The sequence below is a fragment of the Centruroides vittatus genome, unplaced genomic scaffold (assembly GCF_030686945.1).
Source record: "Centruroides vittatus isolate TY-2023 unplaced genomic scaffold, ASM3068694v2 contig_579, whole genome shotgun sequence".
Lineage (NCBI taxonomy): Eukaryota > Metazoa > Arthropoda > Arachnida > Scorpiones > Buthidae > Centruroides > Centruroides vittatus.
Genome location: NW_027122347.1, coordinates 8,038 through 29,508, shown reverse-complemented (window position 1 = coordinate 29,508; position 21,471 = coordinate 8,038). Strand labels below are relative to the sequence as shown.

Sequence of the window (21,471 nt, the reverse complement as noted above, 5' to 3'; positions counted from 1 at the left end):
CAAGTTCTTTAGTTCTCTGTATGTCAATTGGCTCTGGTCCTGCCGTACTGATGGGTGATGTAACTCCACACGTTTTTGTGCTACTGCAGCTACTACTAGTACTACTGCTGTTGCTGCTGCTGGATGTAGAATTTTTTGTTGAACTAGCATTATTGTTTTGTTGTTGGCTATTATTACTATTATTCTGCAAGTGTTGCAAGCTTTGACCAATTGCTGAGTTGTTGGACCACTGACTGTAATTGAAAAAGTATTATATAGTAAAAAGTAAAGAAAACTAATTCTGAAAAGAATATAATGCTATTACGTTTAGAAATATACTATTGTACTCAACTACTATGAATAATGTTAAGAATTTGACATTTACTTCACATTTGGTTTAATGTAGGTAAGTAAAATAGCCTTTCAACTTAATTTACAATATAATTAAAATAGAAAACAGATTAAATTGTTCAAATACTTTACAAGTTAAATACTTTTAGAGTTAAACATGGTAATATTGCCTCTCTTTCTACCACTATTGTGCCAATTTGATGTTTGTAAATTGTAAAATATTTTCTGAAAGTTTTGAATGTGAATAATGATGTGATTTAATAATACAAAAAATTGTAAAAGCATATAAATTTATTTTGTTGTACTAGCAACACATTTTTTAATAGTAAAACTGGAAATAAATGTTCAAGGACTAAAATTTTATCATTGTGTATTTTTTCATAACAGAAAATAGCAAGAAAAAAAATAAAGAAATATAAGATTTATGGAATTAGAAACACACCAATTGAATAATATGCATTTAGCCTATTGGCTCCACTTGTACAATAACAATTGAATAATAAAACATAAATATCAAAATTAAAATTATTGTCCTAATTATATCCAGGAGAATAATCTAGTTCTATTACTACTTTTCCCATTTTGAAAAATTGAAATTGACAAAAGCATTTTCTTGAATGTAAAATCAAAACATATAAATTGCTATTGTTGTAATGTAATACAGCAAAATAACCTAAACTGCTTAAAAGCTGAAAGTGAGAATATTTAAATACAATGATAGAAATGTATGTATATAATGATGTATATTATACACATATATTCTTATCATTGGTAGTTAAATATTCAAAATATAAAATGATATGTTACATAGAGTTCCTTTTTCATCGTCATGTTTTGGTGAAGTGACTTTCTTGTGAGGACGTCCATGTACCTCACAGAGAGCACACTGTACCTATTGGTGCAGTAGCAATCCAAAAGTACAAGAGTCAAACTACTTATATGGCATAACAAATAACTTTTCCACCAGATAATGTATTGAGCATCAATAACTATAAAAAACATTTTACATTTTGAAACAAAGGAGATTTGAAGTTTCACAACTTGTGCTTAAATTATATACTATTTTTACATCTCAGACACTCAATAACTCAAAAACTATTTGCTTTTTGACTTTATGCCTATGGAGATTTTTAGAGCATAATCACACAACTACAAAATATCAAAGATTCGCCAAATCCACTAAAAACCATTTCCTGTAAGGTTTGTGTAGGATTCTTTCTATCGAAACAAAACTGGTTTACAGTTGAACTTGTAAGTTCAATGACAGTACTCGTACATTGATTTCAGAATATTAAAATCAATAATTATATAGATAAAGGAAATTTTACAAAACTTTAAGGTAAAAATTATGGTAATAGCAGAATTGTTTTTTTAAATCACATTTAAACTTTAACTCTCTCATTATTTTATTTTTTTAAATATTTAAAATAGACTTAGAAAACAGAAATAATCCAGATGTATTTATGTTTAATATTAAGCAGTCAATCTATGAAATGGTAACATCATAAAAATTCCTATACTGAAGATAATTAATAACTTATTTATCTAACAAACTATTTATTTTAAAATACATTTTAAATGATAACAGTGAAAAATACAGAATAAATTTGGCTGTTGATTTTTCTTAATAAGTCAAAACTCTTGAACATGAGTAAAAAAATTATATAAGCTCTGTAAAGTACATTTAAGATAATGGCATTCAGTGGAAATGGTTTGAATCATCGAGCACATAATGTTCTAATATTTGCAGACTCTACAAAGTTTTTAATGACATTTTTATCCTTGATAAGCCAAAATGTTTGAAAGTATGAGTATTAAAAGCATTTCTAAGATTTTTAAGCTGAAAGTAACAGATTTTGACAGTTTCAGTAAATTTCAAAAGAAATATTTATTAAATGAAGCAATACTCTACTATTGCAACAGTTATACAATATATATAATATATATAATCTTTATAATATTTAGATTTTATCATAATCAGAAATCAATGTACGATAAACACTTTTATTATTACACACAATTATGACTTCAGGGCCAATACTGTAAATGATAAAAAGCTTCTGACTTTTAAACTGTGTTATGTTTACTCTGGAATATATATCAGTAACACTACTTTATACAGTGATAAATACTTTTATTTACAGAAACACTGGTTTTTACAATTCACAACTTGTTTATGTGGAAATTTGCTGTCAACACAACTTATTTTTCCCTTCCTAAAATAAGTACAGCTATAATCACAACCCATGCTTGTCAGCAATTACGAAATCTGAATCCAGGTTAAAATATACTGCAATGTAGAAATGTTGTAATCTTAATTACATTCAGCTTTCTATTTATTAGCATTTGACAGAGAATAAAAAATGTAAGTGCAATTACAAGGCTTACTTGTAAAGATCAGATATTTAAACTAAAATTATAGGTAAAGAATTAAATAAACAGAATACAAATTAACTAAATGACTATCAATTAATTACACATTCTAAAATCCTTTACATGTCAGAATTTGCTTTCTAATAGCTAAAAATTATCTATTTCAATATTTTGCTCATAGAATGCCACATGCTTCTGTTAAATTTACTGATTTATGTAAGACAGACAGTTACTTGACAGGTGACAAGTTATGTAGAATGGAAAAGAAACACAAGCCAAATCAACTCCATATTAATTACTAATTAGTATAATTTAAATAAGCTGACAAGTTTTTTAGTAACAGGTAATTACTTTAATAGCTTTCCATACAATTAAACAAATTAATAATGCAAGATAAAAAACTGTGTGTGTTTATTAAAATATTTCTAATTTCACTTTAAATGAGGTTGATCGATTTATTATAGTCTTTCAAGATTTTAAATCAAATTCAAAACAAAGTGTTTGTTATATCATGATAGTGTGATCAAAGTGTTTGTTATATTATTTAATTAGTTAATGATGAAAAAACATACTGCCAATCTAATAGTATGTTAAGACATTATTCTTAGCAATTCCAGATTTTTGAGTATGAATGTTCATGTTTTATGAATTTTAATGTCAATTTTTTTGAGTAAATATCCTGTAATCATTATTATTTATGATAATGCATGTTAATTGAAATTAAAAGAGCAGTTTTTATGCAATACATATGAGGTTTGTTCAGCACTATAAAAAAAATAATAATTACCCAGTACAGCACATGTAATGATTAATAAATAATTGTTAAATATATTAAGCTTTGTATCTATGACTATTATGAAAAATGTTTAAATTCCTTTTAGGCATTTTTATACCTACACAATTTACATTCAAATGATAGTCTGACTTCCCATATAAACAACTACACCAAATGATAATTTAAATCAGGTATTCCCAACTTTTTTGTCTGTCAACCCATTCATGGATTCCTTGATCTTTTATCAATTCCTCTCTTCTTTTATTGCCAATATCATCAACAATAATAATAATATAATTAATAAATCTTTCAAAAGTTTATGACATCCTGAACTGTGTGATACATAACTCAGTGGACTAAAAAATTTTAATGAACCATTTTCAATTGACCCCTATTGATTTTCAACCTCAAAATTTCTTAATGATCACTTTGGGATTACTGATTTAAATTATTTAATATGTTCATGTCAAAAAAATAAACTATATTTTAAGCTATTACCACTCAGAAAAAATAAAATAATTTTGCAATTTATTGAATAAATCTATCATTTATACTAAATATTAAATATTTTACCAGAATTATAAAAAAAAATTAAAGATCAAACAAATTAACAGTCTGTAAGTCTGCAAAATGCCAATTTCTTGTGGCACCAAAATTTTGTGAGAAACTGAATTATTTGACAAAATCTATTTGCTCAATCAACAACTAGATAGAATAGAAAACCAAATGAAAAGTATTAAATCAAACCAATTTAATGTTCTGGCTGCATTAGATTATATTTGTTAATACATCTCAAAGAGTCAGTTTGTGGACATGTGCCAATTTGTAACAATTTGCAGAAAAATCTTCTGTATTGAATATATAATCATGTTCTTTGTCATTCCATAAAGATTTTATTTTTAAAATTTATTATTGACATTATTCTTTCCATTATCTATGTTTCCTCCTAGTTATAAATCCTTTCCTTTATAACTTATCATAATCATCTTATTCATGACACATAAGATCAATAAAACAGTTCAAACACAGATCAGATGTAAACTTTTTTATAAAATGTTGCCAGTTTTCAACCTAAAACAGTTTTGAAAACAATAACATTGCCAATATAAATAGCTATATAACACAAGATATCATTATATCTTTTATTTATATAAATCATTATATCATAAATAAAAACAAAAAAGTCCATGTGGAAAACTTATAATCCTACCAATTTAAATGGCATTTGTAACTAAGAAAACTGTTCTATAAATACACTTTGTAATGAAAGAAACAAATGAGCAGTCCATTCAAAAAACTTTTTTGCACTAGAAGAAAAGGTTTGGCATTCTTACAATATATAAAAGTAGATCCATTTGTTAATTCAGAATTCTATATTGTAGAAGACATGATGGCAACAACCATTTGCATGTGTCATTAGCATTGAGCTAGATATTTTACAAAGGATGAAACATGTTACACTAAAAAGCTCATTTACAAAATTAAATGTGTCTAATTTCTTTTAATACAAATTTTTGTTTCTCATTCACTTTAGATCTGCATTAGAATTTATTATTATTATTTTTTATCACAATTATCTAGGATATCTTTGGGACTAGTAAAATATTACTAGTCCCAAACAACAGATAATACTGTACTAAAATATAAAATGTAGAATCTAGTTTATTTTGCATTGTATAATAAAATTAATAAGAGTGATAGTTTAACTTCATTCTTTTAAATTATTCTAATTTTTCCCCCTCCCACTGTGAATGAACTTCATACACTAAAAAAGTACACCTATCCCTCGTTTTACACGGTATTTCTTTTACACGTTTTCGCTTTTACACGGTTTAAAAAATAAATGAAGAAAATAAACTGGCTATGATCAAAAGGAACAATTTTTAACTCTAATCTACATCTATATTCCAATCCACCTTAATTATATGTTGTAGTTGATATTTAGGATACTAGGTGACAGTTTTATTTCAATCCGTCAAATAGTAACCGATAAACCGATATAGGGTACTCCCCCATACACATGAAGTTGCATTCATTGCACATAGTTTTAAACCAGAAAATTTTAATTTTTCATATTCATAAGTAACAAACGATTACATTATTTTTAATTACATTTTTTACATTACATTACATTACACAATTACATTACATTTTTATGAATCTTTCAGATTCTATTTTTTGTTCCTTTGTACTTTGTATTTAATTAATAAAAGAATATATTTTTTTGCCTTTCAATATTTTTGTTTGATTTATGTACCTTCAAAAAATTGAAAAAAATTCATAATTAATAAACAACGAAGTTATGCGTTTTTTTGCATACTTTTTCGATTTACACGGTTTTACATTCAAAATGATACAAATTCGATTTACACGTTTTTCTCAGGAACCTATCTTCCGTGTAAATCGAGGGATAGGTGTACATGAATTATCCGATATTAAAGTCTCATCATCACACTTATGTCTTTCTATAATTAAATATTGCATTAACTTATTCACTTCAAGAAAGAATGGAATAATTAAAAAGTTATAAAAATATTTTTAAATGAGTCACAGCAATGCTTTCCAAGAACAAGTGTGACTGAGTATGATCCTGCAAAGTTTATATTCAGTACCTTAAAAATGGCACAGATTTAGCACTCAGTTAAGAATTTTTATTTTATGCATTTGCCATTTATTTTTCTGGATTACCAACAATGTAAATCTGAAACAGCATGTGGCAAGTCTACATATGATGTGGTCCTATTTTAATTATATAAATTTTCAAAAATAATAATGCTAAGATACTATACAGACAGAGTGAAAAATAATAATAATTATTATTATTATTAAATCTTCATCACAGAATCTATTAGTTTTTGTTTTTTTTAAAAACAAAAAATCAATTGTTAATTTTTTTTAAATATAGGCCTAAATAGTAATAGTAGGGTAGATGTACCAGTTTTGGCCAGTGTAGTACCAGTTCTGGCCAGAAAACAAATTTAACTTAAAAATATAATCACAAATGAAACAAACTTTTATTGGACAGATTTGAATATATGGTGATTATATTTTTAAGTTAAATTTGTTTTCTGGCCAGAACTGGTACATCTACCCTAATAATTATATGAGTAGTAAAATAATTACTACAATTTTAACATTAATTTGAAACAGTAACACAATAACAACATATCTTGAATGTATATGAATTTGTTTATAATAATGATAATTACACTAATGACTTGGTTAATTATAGAAAGACTAAACAAATCTTTTCCCTTATCATTAAGTAAATAGTAACTGAATTGTACACAAAATTACAAGATTTTAAGATTTATTTTTAATTAAATTAATGCTTATTAAGTAACAAAGAAAGTGATTGAAATGAGGCTAGAAAAAAAATCATATGGAATGATTCAAAAACATGCACACATACCTCATAGAAACATTTTTAAAAATCTTATACACACAGAAAAAGATACTGTTATCTTTAACTGAACTGATATGTTTACACTCTACTAACATTTAAAAAAATGCAAGTAAACATTTCTGGAAAATTTATGTTCTTAAAGATAATGCAGATCTTAAAAATCAAACATAACAGAAATAATTTTAAAGCATAGAGTACATAATGCTAGAATATCAGATAAACTCTCTTCTTAATTTATATTTATTTTACATTTAATTTTCATACCATGATTTACATAAAAGTCTTACAATCTAATAAAATTTAAGAAAAATTGAATACTGATAACTATGAACAATGCAATACACTGCAAAACTGCTTATAATACCTGATTTGACTTCAAATTTCACATTAAAATCTTTATTTCCAGCATCTGAAACTTTTTTCCAGATAAAAAAAAAAGCTACAAAATATATAAACACAATACATTATTATAATGTATTATTATAATAATGTATATAATGTATATAATAATAATGTATATAAACACAATACATTATTATAATGTATTGTGTTTATATATTTTAATAGATTACCATTGTGTGATATAATAATTTATAATACATGCTCATTCATAATATACATCAAATATTTGGATCCCATCTGCCATGATTGAGTTTCATAATCGTTACAAAACAATAATATATTTTTACTGTTTACAACGTATTCTACTTTCACTTCTATATATATTATGCGTAAAATTATAATATTTGTGATATTTAGTAATTACAAACATTATAATTTTATAATACAGTAGAACCTCGATTATCCGGATTGTTCAAAATAAACAAAAATTGTACGAATTTGATGACTTGCACTTGGCGAATTGCGACACTTGTACGTATGTGACGGAATGCAGGGAACAAAATTTTGAAAAGACCCATTAGTAAATTCCAGTAACACAGTAGAAACTGGTATAGGAGACATTGCGGAAGCAATAGCACAAATTTCAATATCTGCTGAATGTGACAAAGAAGATGTAACCGAGTGGTTAAATTGTGATGCGAACGATCTTGGATTCCAAATTTTGAATGATGAGAAAATAATTAAAGAAATATCTGCCTCAGATGAACAAGATGACAAAGACGAGATTTGCGAAGTAAGAGATATTAATCCTACACATTCTGAAGCTTTTCAATGCTTAGATGTCACCATGAAGTGGTTTGAGAGCTAAGAAGAGTGTAACTCAGGACAACTTATGTGTGTTAAAAGTATTCGCGATTTAGCAGCTTCAAAAAGAACAGCTAGCTTTAAACAAGAATCGTTAATTGAATTTCTTAATAAAAAATAATTTAATATTGAAGCTATATATAAAACTAGACAAAAATTATTCATACTGTTTGTACAGTACATGTCTTTCACTATCAATTATTATTTTTTAGATTATCCGGACTACCTTCATCCCCAATTAGTCCGGATAATAGAGTTCTACTGTATATATATATATGTTAGGGATGTAGCCAGAAATTTGTATGGGGAGGGTCACATGGCTGATGGCTTGCATCGACGGTCTAGCAAAGGTAAGCAGGCTACCATAAAAACACAATAACCCATGAACATTAGCTACATATCATTGTACAACAAGCTGCCATATCAGTATGGCAGCTCCCTGCATGCCACATACAAACCAGTGATGTATATAACAATGCTGAATAAAAAAAAACTGAAGAAGAACAAGTATAGCAATGAAAGTAAAATGCAATGTAAACAATAAAAGTATGTGAAATGTTGATAACACTATTTATTTTGTAATGAATTCAATTTCCATAATAGAATATTACACATTAAAATTTTGAATCGCAGCTGTTTAAGAAAAAAGTAAATAAAACAATATATAACCTTCAAACTGTTATTTTATTTTAAAATGATCAAAAAAATAATAATTTATATAACCCAGAAATATGGTTCTGTTATGATTCATTTTTTAAAATAAATTATAAAATTTCCAAGAGATTTTTAAATTGTCTTGGTAATTTTATAATTTATTTTTAAAAAAATGGCTGTGTTATTTTTTAATACTTTTAAATAAATGTAATAATAAACTTTCAATACACAACACTATAAAGATGCACATTTTTAAATTCAGGTTCCTATATTATTTTGTGTTTTTCAATTAATAATATTTACTTCCATTGATTTCTCACAAAATAGTTTTGCAATATATAATATCTCCATTCAGAAAGTTTCATTCAGTTTTAAATGATTGAGAAATATAAATATACTAGCAGATATGTCTGGCATTACTTGGACAAAAAGTAAAGTAAAAATAACAGACATTAAAATAAAAACCATAAGTATTTGATTATTTTAGCCTGCCACTGTCAAGTTTATCATAAAGTATTAAATAAATTATAATACAGAAAAAAATTAATAAAACAGAACAAAAATGACAAACCTATTTTGAAAAAGAAAAATACAGGTCATTCCTATTTAAATTCTTTTAACAAAAATAAAAACAAATGAACAACCAGATAACGAGACAAACGGATCAACGATTCAGGCTCAGCACCCCAGAAAATCTGAATATACGTTGTACTTGCAAGAATGCAAGGACAACATATATTCAGATGGTACAGAATGGGACAATTTCATTGATCAGGTAAACAGGAATTGATATTTTACAACAGAAAATAGTCATTGACTTCCTCCTATATAAGAAGATAATAAACATTAAATTTTTTTCTGGTGTTAACTTTGTAACATAATATTTGCAGCTAACATCAAATAGTAATTAACCAACCAATCAAATTTCACAAAAAATAGACCAAATACTTAAACTCAACATCCTCAAAAACCTCTAAAAATTAATTTTGTGCTTGCTGGTAACTTTGTATTAGGTAATTTTCCTGTTCAAATGCCACCATTCCAATGGTCAGATAGAAAGGGAAGCCTAATTTGTGGGCAAGGGATTGAAGTTAATTTCACCAAAAGTAGTTGCAACCTCCTCCTGAATGAGATGATCCCTGAAAAGTTTCATTGCATTTGAGCAAAATGTGTTGAAATGTATAAAGGACAAAGTAACTAATACACTTTCCTCTTTAATAAAGTCAAACAATTGCCAGAAAGCTTTTTTCTTTATATATATTAGATATTTTTTAAATCTAAAATATTCTAACAAATAAAAATTAATTCATCAACCAAAGCTGCTTTACAATGGTTAATAGTATTTACAATATAACCGGGAAAGCATTCACAGGTACTGGTTTGAATTAATTAGTTGTAATATTATACGACCTTGATATTACTGAAAACAAACCCTCTTAAATTTTGGTCTCCAAGGATAAGAGGCTCACAGGGTACATTCAATGTCATACTAACACATCACTCAATAAGTCTCCAATCTGACACATATATGGCAACACTGTTGACAGACCCATATGATTTCTGGATAGTACCAACCTTAAACAATCAGTGTCAAAATTTCATGACATTCTAACAATTAGTTTACAGGTTACAGTGGTTATAGTGACCCCAGTTTTTTAATTTTCAAAACAATGGATAAAAGAGAATTTCGTGTTGAGTAAACATTGTTTTTTGATAGGGAAAAATACTGTTGAAGCCAAACAATGGCTTGATAAGCATTATGGAAACACTGCACCAGGGAAATCAACTATTATTGACTGGTATGCTGACTGCTCTGGTCTCCCAAAATCGACAGTTGTTCCGGAAAACATAAAAAAAGTCCACAAAATAGTTTTGAAAGACTGTAAAGTGAAGTTGCATGAGATAGCTGATGCCTTAAAGATATCAGAAGGTAGTGTGTTTACAATTTTACACAAAAATTTAAGCATGCGTAAGTTGCTTTCGAAGTGGGTGCTGTGTTTGCTCACACCAGACCAAGAACACGTTGTTTTTGGTCTGGTGATTTTTAGTCCGACGATTCAGAGCACTGTTTGGAGCTGTTCAGGCAAGATAAAAAGAATTTCTTGCATTGATATGTGACAATGTATGAAACATGGATCCATTACTACACACCTGAATCAAAAAGATCATCAGCTGAGTGGACAGCATCCAGTGAAAGTTGTCCAAAGAGACCAAAAACTCAAAAGTCAGCTGGCAAAATTATGGCATCTGATCATTGAGTGTAGAAATCAAGAAAAAAGTGAGGTTCCACCAAGACAATGCCCCATGTCACAAGTCGACGAAAATGATGGTTAAATTGAATGAATTACTCTTTGAACACCTTCCTCACTTACCATACTGTCCAGATCTGGCTCCCAGTGACTACTGGCTTTCTGTAGACATCAAAAAAAGCTGACTCAAATGAAAAAGTGATTACCGATACTGAGGCCTATTTTGAAAGCAAAGACAAATAGTTCTACAAAAAAAAAGGCATCGAAAAGTTAAAGAAGCATTGGAATAAATGTATCACTCTTAAAGGAGAGTATGTTGATGAATAAAGTCAAATTTCTAAAAAAAAAATTGGGTTGAAGTGTACAGTACCTAGGTAACTCCTATGGCGGCACTTCCAGAATCTCAATAGCATTTGCCTAATAAATTACCAAATTATTGGTAATTTATTAGGGAATAGAATAGGTTAGGTTAAGTTAGAATGTGCGTCCTTGGGCCCACGAAAAAAAAAAAAATTTGCATTTATGATCGCAAATGCTATCGAGATTCTGAAAGTGCAGCCATAGGGGTTACCTAGGTATACTTTAACCAAAAATTGTTTTTCTTAGTTAGACCGGAGACTTATTGAGTGATGTGTTACATGTAAACACTCTAAATGATATTCTCTTATGCACTTACATGTGGTATGATATCTGAATGTGTAATATGAACTCTCTATTGCCAATGGATACCAAAACTTTAGTACTGTCAATATTAGTTACAAGCAATTATTTATTGTGGCATCATCACAATGCTGGGCTGCAATTTTTAATCATATTTTTAATTTATTTCATTTAAAATATATGCTCCCTACCTCAAATTAATAGTGTCTTACCCCTGTACATCATACTTTTCCTTTAAAAATAGTCATGCTGGTCATCTATTAACTATTTTCAGAGGAAAAGTTTTGAATTAAAATAACATGACTCTTGGTTTTCATCAGTTCATATATATTTAATCAGTGCCTCCTGTCCCTAAGGTTTCCATATCTGGTCTCGTCTTTCATCTATATAACTCCACTCCAAGATTAAGCAAAGACAGATGGATAAACAGACAAACTACAGTGGAAATTTGTCTCTCTACAACCTTTTCAAATTATAGCCCAATTATCATAAAAGTGTGATCAATACTTAATACATTTAATTTTTACATAAATCTATAAAAAACATTTAATTTTTTCCCAAAAAAATCAACATTTTCAAAAACTTATAACTGCACCTTCATAACCTTAAGCAAATAGTACTGAATGTTTCTAAAGGCATATTGTATGTCTTAAAATAACAAATTATATTAAAAGAATTAAAATGAATTAGATTTTTAAAAATTATTGGCATTGTTTTGTTAGTAAAATACAAACCTCAATGTTAATTTTTTATTTATTTCTAATTTAGACAAAGTTCTAAATTTAGCAGAATAAAATTGTTTAGTTACTCAATTTGGATCATCTGTATTTAAATTGTTGAGTCAGAATATCAAAGCAGAAGCCAAACTTTAATTATACAGATAATTCTATAAAAATATAGTTTACATTTATTAATCCAAACTTAGAACACCTGAATTGACTTATATATACATAATTCATTAAATTGTCCATAATAATTTTTAATGAACCATTTTCAGTCAAACCCCAAAAATGCCTTATCAACCTTTGTATAATTTTAATCTTATACCTGTACATTTATAATTTGCTTTTTATATTATTATTACAACTATTTATAACAAAATTTCTTTTTTGAAGTGGTTTTTTTTTTTCTATGTGCAAATGCTTGATTTAGTGACATGTCTGTCACAACTCACAACAAACTTCATTTATTTAATCCTTTAACTCATGAACTACTCATGAGTTAAAGGATTAAATAAATGAAGTTTGTTGTGAGTTGTGACAGACATGTCACTAAATCAAGCATTTGCACATAGAAAAAAAAAAACCACTTCAAAAAAGAAATTTTGTTATAAATAGTTGTAATAATAATATAAAAAGCAAATTATAAATGTACAGGTATAAGATTAAAATTATACAAAGGTTGATAAGGCATTTTTGGGGTTTGACTGAAAATGGTTCATTAAAAATTATTATGGACAATTTAATGAATTATGTATATATAAGTCAATTCAGGTGTTCTAATTTTGGACAATAAGTGTACCTTTCTGTGAAAACAGTGTGTGGATTAATACTGATTCACCAGATATTATTAACTGTATTTGCAAAAAAGAACAGAGGGATCAATAAAAGGTCAAGGAATCCCTGGAGGAGTCAACAGTCAGAAAAGTTTAGGTACCACTGCTATAGATTAAAAATGCTATGTATTTGTTCCAAATCTTTCTATAATAATTAAAACTATAATTTCCCTAACTATATAAAACTATAACACACATATTTTGCAATTGTTTTTTTCTATTTACACCTATATCATTTTCATTGATTTTAATAAGGTATATATTATTATATGTTATGTTATGACAGATAGCTACCAAATGCCATAAATGTAAAAAAGTAAATAAAATATTTTATATACTGAGAATTTTATGAGATATAGTGAATGTTAAACTGTAAATAATTCAAAAAGTGATAAAATTTTAAATTTTTTAAATTTTATGGTCTATATAATTATACATATACATTTTATTTTATTCAACAAACAGAAAATATTTGATATTTACATATATTCATGAGCTAATGATTCATATTTTGTATCATTCTATTGATTTTCACATACATAAAAGGCTAATTTATCAATAGAATAATAATAATAGAACAATATATTATTAAAAATAATAATGAATGTTCAGTTTTTTAAATTTTATATTTATAATTTTAAAAACTGAACATTTTTATTATTAAATAATGTTCAAACTTTTTTAGAATTTTTATTGTACTGTATTATTTATTTAATTCTTATTTTTCTATACTAAATAAAATAAATTTAATATATATAAAAATTTTTTGTATTACAGTATGTTATTTACTATTATTCTATATTCTTATTTACTATTATTCTATATACTATTACTTTTATTCCAACATCAAATTAAATTACTTTACGCAATTGATAAGTTAACTAAACAAATGTATGAACCAAATAATTGACACCCAATATTTAAAAAATAAATTAATACACTCATTAAAATACAAGCAGTAATTATAATCAAAAATCTATATTTAAAAACATTTAAAATGTATTTAATACTATAATTTAATTATTCTGTATGTTAACATAGGATATTTTTCTTTTAATTCATGCTATTCTTTATCAATAATAATTTATTAAAACAACAAATTAAATGATGGTAAACAGAATATAATTCAACACAAAAAACATTTTTAATCAAAATCTTTCTAAAAATGCAATTTACTTTCTTTTGAAAAAAAAAATTAATTAAAATCTAAGCTTAAATACATTAAATGCACTAAAATTTCCTATATTTACAAGCTTAAATTGTATATCTAATGAATGAATTATTTACTGTAAAAGACGTGATTCTAAATGAAGTATTTGCACATAAAACCACCTCAATATCAACGAATTTTTTATTTTTATTCAATGAAACAATTAAAAAATATAATCCAAATAACTGACAGAATATATATTAAAAATTTCTCTAATACCTTACAATTGCATTATAATAATCACAATCTAAGTTTAATACATTCAAAGAAATGCTCTTAAAAATTTCTTGTATTCTTAACTGTTTAACATGTAAAGAATAAATAAAAAAATGAATTAAGATGAGGTAAGAGAACAGAACTTAGCTTTTGTTCAAATTACACATGAAAACAATCGATAAAACAGAAAATATATGATCCAAATATGTAACTTTTAAAAAAAATACCAAAATTTCCCTTAAACATTTACAATACAATTATTTTTTTATTTTAATGACTCACAATCTACATTTAAATACACTTAACATGTGTCACAATGAAATGTCCCTTTATTAATACACTTAGACTGTAAATCTAATGTAATATTGCCCAAATTTTTAATTGGTGAATCAAACTGCACTTCATTCATAGATAGGATGGCCACTAAATATACTAAAAGCAAGCCCATTCCTATCATTTATAAGCAGCGTGTCAAATGTTTGCGGGCCAGCTCGAGCACCGCCAACCTACCAAATTAAGAGAATAGAAAATTTGCATGCTTATTTTTTTATTCAAAAATCAAGCAATTTCTTTAATCAATTGATAAAACATCAAATTTATCATCCAAATAGATGACAGGATATATTTTTATAAAGATTTCTCTGAAAATTATAATAATTAAATGCAAGCCAAAATCCACATTTAATTATATCACAATCAAAAATTCTTACAGGGATTTTGATTCATATTTAAAAATCCCTGTAGGGAAATTCCTTGCACTAACATGTTTAAATGTAATGAATGAATAAAGAATTGAATGAATTAAAAAGGATGATGTATTATTTTTTTTTTACAATGTTCAGGCCAATTTTATTGCTTTATAGGCCTTTGTTTCACTATTAAATGGTTACATTCATTCAATGAAATTTGAACTGGGGATGTCTTTATTACAAAAAAAAATTTCCAAACTCCCCATTCAGACTACATTTGATTTATAATAATTAAATTAAAATACATGCAATATTAATTATTAGGTATAAAAATCATTTATAATTAATATCTGTAATTAATTCTGTACTAAAATTCCAACTGAAATAAATCATTATATAGAAAAATTCCCTAACTGAATCCTTTGTTAGGCTTAATTGATATGTCTGATTTTTCTTTACCTTGCCATTCTTTATACAAGAAAACGTGCCAAAAGGTTACGAAAGGGGTAGTTTCCCCATTAAATACTTCATGTGACGTTTTATACTAATAGTTTATCGCGATCCACCAAAATAAATCCAAAACAAAAACAACTACACAAAATCCGTTAATTCAACATGGCGGTCGTCACGCCACAATCCCGACGTCCTTCGCCAATCTCGTCTTAATCTCGAACCCCCTTTTAATATCGTCTGCCATTATTCTAACTCTTTGGTTATTAACGAAATTCATCAATTAAAAAAAATAAATAAATAATCGAATTTGTTTATTTCCAGCATTATAAAATTAATTTTGTAGTATTCAAATGTTTAAACCTGAATGATAATTTTTTGTTGTCGGTTAAAATCCGATTTAAAAACTTATCGGACGGCATCAAATATTTTAACGAAATGTATTATAATTGAATGTTTTCCTCTTTGAATGTTTAATTGTTTTATATTTTTTGTTATTATAGAGATGTGAAGATTAATTTAATATTATCTTTTTACGCATAAGTCGCTTCCTAATCACATTCCGAACTGTAACGATAACCCCGAAATGTCATGTAAATCATAAAACACGACGTTATGAAATACCGAAAACAAAAGTTTTACTGATATAAATTTAACAAAAACAATTTTTAATATTAATTTACAAAATTTGAAGCACAAAAACATTGCGACGATCGTTTTCGCTTTTAAGTATATAAGCGAAAACGTTACCGGTAAATATAGAATTATAGGAAAACGTTCTTCGTAGTGTTTTTTGTGGTTCAATATTGAAATATAATACCTTAATTACTATATTCCTTAGCTATACTTTTAAAATATAAAATATTTCCCTCAAATATATAGAAACGTTTTCTTTAAGATTGCCGAAATTCGTTAATATTTCGGCAATTCCAAAAAAACAAAAAAAAACTGTTTGTTAATAGCAATTATACCCAATAAATAGTAAAATATACTAAATTCTCCACTTTTAAATATAAGTTTTTTTTTTTTTTTCTATATTATCAATATTTATTGTTGATGATAAAAAGTCTGAATCATCTTGCAAACATCCCAACAAACGCTAGCTGCGCTGTTTCATCATCGCTATTTTATCAGTTAAATGTAGGCCTAAATATTGTTTATATATATATATATAATAGGGTAATATCGTAACAACCTAATAAATAATCATTAAAAAAACAGAAGAATTTCAGTTAGAAACTGCGAGAAAGACAAATGTAATAAGTTTAACCATCGTGACAATTGAGCCTGAGAAAATTCGTCTATGGTTATATGATATAAGCGAATCGCTGTATAAAATGTAATAAATAAAAAAAAAGCAACGAGCTTTAATCTATTATAAATTTTACTTATGTTATTACTCCACATGGAGAGTTTTTTTCCTATGTTTTATGTGATTATAGAATATAGACTGGTTGAAGCCATCGTGGTATTGAGTGATAATAAACAAATTTAGCGTTATATAGCCGCATAGTTTATTTAAAAATATTACGCAATATCTAAAATATTATTTCTAAAAGTAATAAATAATAAAATGGTAGGAATAAATAAATATAAACATTTAATTTTAACATATTGAAATGGATTTATTATATTCGTTTATAAATAACTAAAAATAGATTATTAATAATAATATTTATAAAATAATGCTTTAAATAGTAGATAAATCGATATTAATAATCTGTTATTCATAACTATGAAAAAGAATAGATAGTAAAATTTATTTTCAACAGATGGCGCCAGTTTAATGCAGACGACTGCTGCATCTTCAAAAGAGAATATACTCAATATATTATATATGTTCACTTCCTATTTCTGGTTGATAGATCATAATTATTATCGAAATAAAAACGATTCGTAAAAGTATGAAAGGAAAAAATATAAATTATGAAGATTAAATTAAGCTACGTCATAAATATAAAATCAATTTTAAAAACTTATAATTTAGATATTTTCAAGTATATAAATAGCGAGAAACGAAACAAAAAATGAAAATTTAAGTTAGAAAAAATAATCGAAGCTTTTATTTAATATTTAAGTGTCAAACCGCTATTTTATTACATCTTACAGTAAAGTTTCTCAACCTGGGATACGGGTACCACTAGAACCGTCAAAGCGAATACGCGAAAAAAAACGTGTAATGGCTGCTAAATGTAATTTTTATACTGCAATTTTTCAATTTTAAATAAGGCTAAAACCTATAATAGTTGCTAACTTTAATTTTTTAACAGAATTTATGATATTTTAAGTATGAGTTCAATTACTTTAATTTAATCTTCTTTTCTATTGACTAACTTTAGATCTACATTACTAAGTGGCACAAAACTTTAAATTATCAATACGAGTTAATAATTAAAGAGCATTTCTTTGATATGTAAAAGGAGAATTTATATTCGAAAAGGTTAAGAGCAGCTACCTTACACACAAAGTAGTTTAAAATGAACGTTTCTGTAAATTTAAATTAAATTAAAAATCAAATAATAATTTATTTAATTAATTTAAAGAGTACGATTAAAATAAATAAAAATTAAGTACTTTTATAAAATATTTTAATACATAAACTTTCACGAAGGCAATTTAATGCGAATCAAAATTTATCTCAGTCTATTTTGAGTTAAATATTAATTAATTTATTAGAAATGTAATCATAAAGTTCGTTCATTTTTATCATCTATACAAATGTGATTTAATATACCAAAACTAATTCTATATAGCTCTATAAGTGTAAAGTCTAAACATTTAATATTAAATTTATTTACATTTTACTTTTAATTCATTAATAAGTTCTATTCGAAATATAACGATTTTATTTGATCCAAAACGTCAACCCACAGTGTTTCTGTACTCGTCTGATTGGTTTTCCACTTAGAAACATCTGAGTCAGCGATCAATTTCCTAATTTTTTACATTTTAATACTACATAAAGCTAACTTAATCGAACTTTTTATTAAAATAAAAGTAAATAACAGTAATCGAATTAAATTAATTAATTTTTTATGCTATTCTATTAATAAAACGATAGTCTGTTAAATTTACATATTAATGTGGGATAATATTTTTATGTATGAAATCATGTGAAATAACATGTATTAATAAAAAGAAAATATCTAAATTAAAATCTGTTAAATACTTAAATTTTTCATTTAGAAATTCTATATTTTAAAGAAAAACCATCCCATAATAGTTGTAGTGTTAACGTTATTCGCTTGCCATTAAGAGAAACACGGATCAGCAACCAGTCCACTTCATCCTTAACATTTAAGCTACTCCTACTTCTATTCAATTGGTCATCTTTTCAAATCGCTGTTTTATTGTTACGTTTTGTTGGTTAATAAAGTTCTTCAAATTAATTACATAAAGAATCGTTGAAACGTAAAGGAATTTTTAAAATTTTTAACCAGACAGATTTGTTAGAGAATTTAAAATTCTATAACAAATCTGTTGTTTGTTTGTTTGTTTATCTGTTAACAAATCTGTTGTCTAACAAACTTGTTTGGTTTGTTAAAACGAATCTGTCTGGTTAAAAATGTTATTAAGTTAAACTCTAAAACAGTTTACAATTTAGTATAATTTCGCCGTCATTACAACATGAAAGTAACTCTAAAAATTAAATTATACATTTAGGCAAAAATGAATCCGTTTTATATTAACAGCTCAAATAATTTCGAATAAATAGTTCGAATATTTTAAATTTAAAAAGAATAATTCGACTTTAATTAATAAAAAATTTAATAATTTAAAACAACGAATTAGTAATAATTTTTAAATACTTAATCTTTCGAGGGTCTATTAACATTAAAAATTTATAAATCACAATTTAATTTAATTAATTTGCATTAAAAACGTTAGTTAATATTAAAATATTTTTAGCAAAAATATACTTTTTAACTGAATTGTTCATTTTGAAGTAGGCTTAAGTTTAGTTTTTCCTGGAAATATGGTCCAACCGGTTATAGAATATTGTATGACTAATACACATAATCCCATGGAAGCGTGAGAAAATAATTTCGTATTTGAAATTAATTTTATTCAATTTAAAAATAGATTAACTATATTAATATATGAGTCTTAAATGTAATAAAGTTCCAAAAATATAATAAATCATATTCAAAAATTAATAATAATATTATTAATATGAATAAATTAAGTATACAACAAAATATATCTAAAATTTACGAATAAACTAAAATAAGAATAAACGTTGAGTAATTTAGTTTTAAAACTTTAATTAAAATATTTCGAATAAAAACGCATCCTTAAATCAATTTTTAACCCTTTTAAGACAATTTTTTCTTTATTAAATGAAGCAGTGTAATCGTTGTAAAATAAATAAACCCTTCGAAGAATATAGTAAAGATAATAATTCTAAAGATGGATATTTTTTATGGTGTAAAGTTTGTACTAGCAAAAACTATAAAAATTATTATACTATAACCAAAGACATAAAAAAAGAATTAATAAAATGTGAATGTGGTAAAAAAATTTTATAACAAAACTTAGAAAAGCATTTGAAAAATGATAGTCATAGAAGGCGATTAAATAAAATTAAAAAGTGTAGTAAATGTAAGAAAAAAAAATCTTTAGATGAATTTTACAAAAAGAAAAGTAATAGAGCCTTCCGATGGATATGGATATGTTTGTAAGACGTGTTTGAAAGCATGAAAATTATTGAATGTTTTTTTCCCATTATTAAATGGAACAATCACGTACTGTTCGTGAATTGCGTCAATATTGTAAAGATAATAATCTTAGAGGTTATTCAAGATTAAGGAAAGCAGACTTAATTGATTTTATAGACAGATATAAATTTAGTAATATATTTAACTTTCATGAGGTTGTAATAATAAAACTAAGACAACCAAGAGAAAAAATATAGGAAGGCCGTTTAGGAATGTCGTCATAAAGATCACGTAAGACGATAGCATTCGAACTATAGCAGTCGGCAAGCTAAAAAGCCTTATTTGTACACTAATACGCTAATATATTTCATTTATACGCTATATTACTATCCGATTAAACATTCACGTCAAATAGACGTAACTTACGTAAAGTATTGGGAATGGCGTAATCGAAATTCGGTGAAAAAAGATAACTTTCGACAATTTAGAATATTTTTTTCCAATCCAAATTATTCGTTTTTGAGATGTTTTATTTGCGATAAGATCAAAAGCAAACTTAAAAAGTTTAATTGATATAATAAAGCAATCCTGGTAGAAGCCATTTTCGACTACTGGCACGTGGCCTACCTACTGTAGTAGCTTGTTTATATTTACGGCTGGCAGATGGCGCGTTTCAATTGTAATTTCCGCGTGTGAGTACACGCGACACGGAAAGACGACGGAACGGCAACTCTTTCCGTCGTTCCTCGAAAAAACTTCAAGGATTTTTAAAGCGTTGATATTATTATTGGCAATCGGCATGTGAGCAGATGGAAAATTGCATTTCAGGCCAAGATGGAATAGTTTCCATGTTGCCCGCACGTAATTATTATGATTTCTGTTTTCAATTTATCTAATTAATTGAGGATGTATACGTAATTGTTTTTAGATGGCGAACAAGTATATAAGAAAGAGCAACATAAGTTCTTGGACTGAAGAAACGATGCAGATGGCGATGGATGAAGGTTTTTTGTATTATGTGGAAAACCATATGCGGAACC

At 26.2% G+C, this 21,471-nt stretch overlaps 1 long non-coding RNA gene across 1 annotated transcript; it reads right to left on the bottom strand.

Annotated features, from left to right (window-relative positions):
* Positions 1 to 185: 185 nt before the first annotated feature.
* LOC136979113 (uncharacterized) lies at positions 186 to 15,994 on the bottom strand. The gene is made up of 2 exons (XR_010881341.1): positions 15,783 to 15,994; positions 186 to 233 (listed from the first exon to the last, which is right to left on the bottom strand). It is a non-coding gene; the product is annotated as an uncharacterized lncRNA (long non-coding RNA).
* Between the last annotated feature and the right edge of the window lie 5,477 nt (positions 15,995 to 21,471).